This window comes from Myotis daubentonii, chromosome 3 (genome assembly GCF_963259705.1).
Source record: "Myotis daubentonii chromosome 3, mMyoDau2.1, whole genome shotgun sequence".
In the NCBI taxonomy this organism is placed as follows: Eukaryota; Metazoa; Chordata; class Mammalia; order Chiroptera; family Vespertilionidae; genus Myotis; species Myotis daubentonii.
The window spans coordinates 61,216,416-61,222,119 of NC_081842.1; the positions used below are offsets into that span (position 1 = coordinate 61,216,416).

Below are 5,704 nucleotides of genomic sequence, written 5' to 3' on the forward strand. Positions count from 1 at the left end.
TTTATTCCATAACAGGGGAATAGCTTGAGACTAGGAGTTGGCAAACTTTTTCTCTATAGGGCCAAATAGTTAATATTTTGTGTTTTGGTAGCTACACTGTCTCTTTTGCAACTACTCAGTTCTGCTGTTGTAAAGAAAAAGCAACTATAAGTAATACATAATGAGTGAGCAATAAAACTTGATTTATAAAAACAGCTAGGCCCTAACCGGTTTGGCCCAGTGGATAGAGCGTCAGCCTGTGGACTCAAGGGTCCCAGGTTCGATTCTGGTCAAGGGCATGTACCTTGGTTGCGGGCACATCCCCAGGAGGGAGTGTGCAGGAGGCAGCTGATCGATGTTTCTCTCTCATCGATGTTTCTAACTCAACTCTTTATCCCTCTCCCTTCCTCTCTGTAAAAAAGTCAATAAAATATATATATATTTTTGTTGTTCCTAAGGGCCTTCCGGGACGAGCCAGAAGACCTGCTGGACAAATTCAAAAAGAGCTGTAAGCTAATAAAATATATTAAAAAAAATAACAACAGCTAGTGGGCTGGATTTGGCCTGTGAGCCATAGTTTGCAACTCTTGATTTAGACTGTTTATTATATAACTAAAGTTTTCTCAAGTTATTTATTGTATTTTAACTAGAGGCCCAATGCATGAATATCCGTGCATGAATAGGCCTTCCTTCCCCTCTTTGCCTGCACCGGCTTCCCTCTGGCACCTGGGACCCGGGCCTTCGCTCTGGCCGCCACCTTCCGACTTCACTCTGGGCTGGAGCTGCCTCCCTCCCGCTCCGGCCGACTCCATAGCCGCTGCTGAGCGGCCGGCCCTAGGCAACCAGCTGGGGCTTGCGGGAGACTTGGCTTCCTTTGTCGCTGGGGCGCTAAAGGAAGCCAAGCATCCCACCCGAAGGAAGCCAAGTGTCTCGCCCACTCTGGCTGGCTCTATGGCTCCAGCTGGTACTGCCATGTTTGTGGCTACAGGCACCGCCATCTTTGTCGTGGGGTGATGGTTAGTTTGCATATTATCCTTTTATTAGTATAGATATTTTTATTTATTTTATTTTTATATTATTATATGTATTTGTATCATTGCATTAGTACTTGCTATATAACTAAGACATTTTAAATAAAAATGTTGGTGTATGGAAAAATTATCTTTCCTATTAACCAGCGAATTAAATAAGTACTAGCCTCTGAGGCCTTGCTTAGAATATATATATATTTAATTGATTTCAGAGAGGAAGGGAGAGGGAGACAAACATCAATGATGAGAGAGAATCATTGACTGGCTGTAGGGGGCTGAGCCCAAAATCCAGGCATGTACCCTGACCAGGAAATGAACCGTGACCTCCTGTCTCATAAGTTGACAGATGCTCAACCACTGAGCCACACTGGCTGGGCCTTGCTCAGAATATTTTAGACTCTGGTCATATCATTAGAGACCAAACGCCCACCCCAGTGGGCCCTCTTGTTGGTGACCATTGGCCTTCCCAGAAGCAGAGGGCATGACTCTCCATGTGGGAGGGGACAGTCAAGGTCCAGTGACCTCAGAGGTGACTCCTCACCATCCAACGCAGAGATGACTGAAAGCAAGGCATCTGGGCACAGCCTGTCACAGGCTGGGCTGTGACGTGGGGAAAAGAAGGCTCGGGGGAGCTGAGCACAAGTAGGAAGGGCTGGGGTCAGTGGGACAAGGTGCCTTTCTTCAAAGCTCTCTGGTCCAAACCCCCCGCCCCTGGATGCGGCAGAGTTTCTGAGGGTCCCCTCGCTGAGGTGAGGCCTGCGACTGCCACGCTGCCATAACTCAGCGCTGGTTCCAGAACTGCCCACGAAAACCCAGAGGAGCCAGGGCTGTGGGGTTCCCAGCTCCAGTCTCAGCGGGTTCTCTGGGTCAGGGGATTCAAACTCCGCAACATCGAAGGGCTGACTCTATGTGTGGCTCCCAGCAGCTCCCGCACGGAGGTGGCCACCGCAGGATCAGGGCGCCTTGTTAATGGGACTCAATAGCAAGTGACTGACCTCATGGCCTCTTGCATCCTGTGGACAGCAGCAGGGCCACTGGGATGCTGGCCTCCAACAAGACACATTTGTGTCCGCACACTTCTTTTGCATGAGGGGGGTTGGAGGGGGTGCAGCAAAAGAGGAAGAAACAAAACCATACCTGCTTGGTGGTAACTTCTTTGCTCTGACTCCTCCTTTGGGGTCCACTTCGAATAATCAGGAGCAAAGGATCAGTCAGAATCTCAAGACCCCCATTAGCTTAGCCCTTTGCTTTTTGCAGGTGAGACTTCCCTGGCAGGGAGAGCCTGCGGCTCCGGCTCCGGTGAAGTCAGGCAGTGCGTCCGCGCGTCCGCGCCCTCGCCCCAGTCACAGGCTGTATCCCCAGGATGTGAGCCAATCTCGTCTCTCACCTACATTTCAGTGCAGGTCAGATGTGGCTCCAAGTGGACCCCGTCTGGCACTCCTAAGTCCCAAGTCCAGCACTCCAACCAGCAAATGAACAGATTACCGTATTCACTCTCATTATGTGCCCGCACTTTTTTCTCTCCCAGGTCTTCACTGTGAAACACAGGAGAAGGGTGAGAACGTTGCTAGGATCTGTTTTGTTTAATCAGTCCTGAGCAAATTTTGTGTTTCCAAGGGTCTCTTAACTTTAGCCACTGTGGCAGAGTTGTTTTAAACTTCCATCTCCGAGCCATTTTTCTCTTCCTTTAAGACACCTTCCCAGATAGTGTTATTGACCTGAAAGTGAGCCGAGTATTGGATTCTGCTGGTGCCAGTGGGGCCGCATGGGTATGAGAAAGACAGGCAAGGAGGATAGAGAGAGTGAGGTGAGGGGACTGAGCGCAGTTCGCCTGTGGCTCTCCCGCAGGACAGCTGACAGCTGCCTGGCCAGGAGCAGGGAGTGGACCCAGGGCAGCATCTAAGGATTCTTACCTTCTCCGAGTGCCAGCAGCACCCCCCCCCCACCCCCCCACTCCCGCTCCTACACACACACACACACACACACACTCTTAGCCTGATCCATCCTGCTCCCTGCCAGCTGGTGATGGCCGTTTTACCTCCTGGGGAAAAAGGATTGACAAAAGACAAAAACCGGTGGGTTTCCCAAAAATTATTACAGCACCTTCCATGTGAAAATTTGGACTTCCTTACACTTATTTTCTGATTTAAATTGTTTTTATTTTGAATTATATATTTTAATCCAGCCCTTCTGATGAGAACAGCAGGACTACCAAAGTATGCTTTTTTTGTTTTGTTTTGTAATTAAATTTGTTTCTTCTTTTCCACTCAATTTGCCCCTCCCTCGGGGTGGGGAAGATTTGAGTCTCTGAGACTCAAATGGTCGGCAAACTCATTAGTCAACAGAGCCAAATATCAACAGTACTTCTTCAAAATAGACTCGCCCAGGCCGAAAACCGACTTCTGCGCATGGGCCACGAAGTTTTAATCACACTGTACGCGTGCCCGCACGTGGTATTTTGTGGAAGAGCCACACTCAAGGGGCCAAAGAGTCACATGGTTTGCGTTTCTCAAGTGGTCACTTGCTGGCCCTTTCCAACCAGAGGTAGGAAATTAGATGGCTGCACAGCTCACTGCCAGTGGCAGCGGCTGAGACCCCTGGTCACGGGCCGCCTTCTTTTCAGCAAGTTTCTGACTGTCCACAGGGGATTCTGCGAAGGCCGGGTGGCACTGGATTATAAATCCCCTTGGTTGGGAGATTGGTTTGGGCCTTGGGCAGAGAGGATCCAAAATAAGTGAAATATTGGACCTGGGTCCCAGTGGAAACAGCCTGTCGATGGTGCCCAGGGGCTATATGCTGGGGTTGGTGGCACCTCTGAGACCCCAAAGCTCTGCCCAGAAGGCCATGACCACAGCCACAGGGGTTGGGAAGGCTGAAAAAGGTTAGAAACTCACCCAAAAAACTTATTTCCAAGATTACAAGTAGGCCTCTCTGGACCCGCAGAGGGCTTTTAGGGGCAGGGAAAATACTCTTGTATGATACTATAGTGGCAGCTTCATGTCATTACACATCTGTGTAAGCCCATGGAAGGTACAGCAAGAGTGACTCTAATGCAGTGATGGCGAACCTTTTGAGCTCGGTGTGTCAGCATTTTGAAAAACCCTAACTTAACTCTGGTGCCGTGTCACATATAGAAATTTTTTTGATATTTGCAACCATAGTAAAACAAAGACATATTTTTGATATTTATTTTATAATTTAAATGCCATTTAACAAAGAAAAATCAACCAAAAAAATGAGTTTGCGTGTCACCTCTGACACGCGTGTCATAGGTTGGCCATCACTGCTCTAATGTAAACTATAGACTTCGGGTCATTTGTATGTGTCAATGTGGGCTCATCAATTGTAACAACTGCACCTCTCTGGTGGGTGTAGACAATGAGGAGGCTGTGTGTGTGTGTTGGGGGGGGGGGCAGGGAGTATACGGGGACTGTACCTTCCCCTCAATTTTGCTGTGAACTCAAGACTGCCCTAAAAAATATAAAATCTTAAAAATAGAAGTAGACCATTTTGTAGAGACAGGCATTTCTGTGTCCAGAAAAAAGGCAAGATCCCAGCTCAGGGAGGGCATCTTGCCAGAGTCCTTGGGTCATGGATAAAACACACAGCTTTCGTCATCTCTCAAATCTCTCCTGGCTCACACGAGCCGAGCCTTATCTCTCTTATAAAAATGGTGAATTATTTACCCCAGAAACAGGGAACAGAGAACAGGTTATAAAATCACTAAGGCAAAGAAACTCTTCTCGGGTTTTTGGCGGGATCTCTGGGTCTGCTGTGTGGTGTCATGGACCAGACGGCAGGAGAAAGGCTGTCAGACTGCCTGGCCTCTTGAGTCTCTCCATGCAGTTTTCAGGTCAGGCATGACTCTCAGCTCAGAAAATACACTGCAGTTCTAAGGAGAGCTTAACAATGCCCCGGACGAGGGTTTGCGTCAACCTCAAGCACAGCTGGGAAGTTGTCATTTGCAGCAGAGTATTGAGCGCCTAACCCACTCCTAAGAGAAAAGCGGACCAGATAAACCCAAGGAGTTTCCTTCCTTAGTGCGTTCATTTAATGTTTACCTCCCTCCAGGAATATTTGTATTTTAAAAAAGAACTGAGAGAGTCAACTAAAGGGTGATGTGCTAACCGTGTAAAATCAGGTTAAGCCTGAGGAAAATAGGTGTCTACCAGCCAGTCAGACAGTCCTTCTCAAAAATCTCTTATGATTCCTCTGGAAGGGGCTCAAGCAGGCCCCTGGGAAGAGATCACCCAGGGCGAGACGTCAGGTGAGGCTCTGGTCCCGGGAGGCAGTCTTGGAGGAACCCACGCCCTGTGGCCCCTGGGTGCAGGCAGCAGAAGGTGCTGGAGACGAGGGATAGGACCCTTCCCTTTGAAAGGGGTCCCATTTTATCACAAGTTGGAAGCCGTGACAAGACTTTAACAGCAATAGCTTTGCTCCACAATATTTTATAAGACATTTTGAATAAAATGTAAATTTAGGGGTCAGATGAGGAATACCTCCAGCCCATGAGATGGATAATCTCTTGCAAAAATTGTGCTTATCCCATGAATAATAAACAAACACTGATCATATTTCAGACAATTGAGGTTGCTTAGCCAGTCAGCCCCAGCCAAGTGGTTGCTTAGACCACTTTACTCTGTAAAATGTGATATAATCTTGAATTCCTCGAGTAGGAATTCAAGAAATCATTC

General features: G+C 48.2%; 1 non-coding gene across 1 annotated transcript; it reads right to left on the reverse strand.

Annotated features, from left to right (window-relative positions):
- Positions 1-434: 434 nt before the first annotated feature.
- Positions 435-495, reverse strand: LOC132232123 (U7 small nuclear RNA). The gene has a single exon (XR_009452271.1). It is a non-coding gene; the product is annotated as a U7 small nuclear RNA (small nuclear RNA).
- Positions 496-5,704: the final 5,209 nt, after the last annotated feature.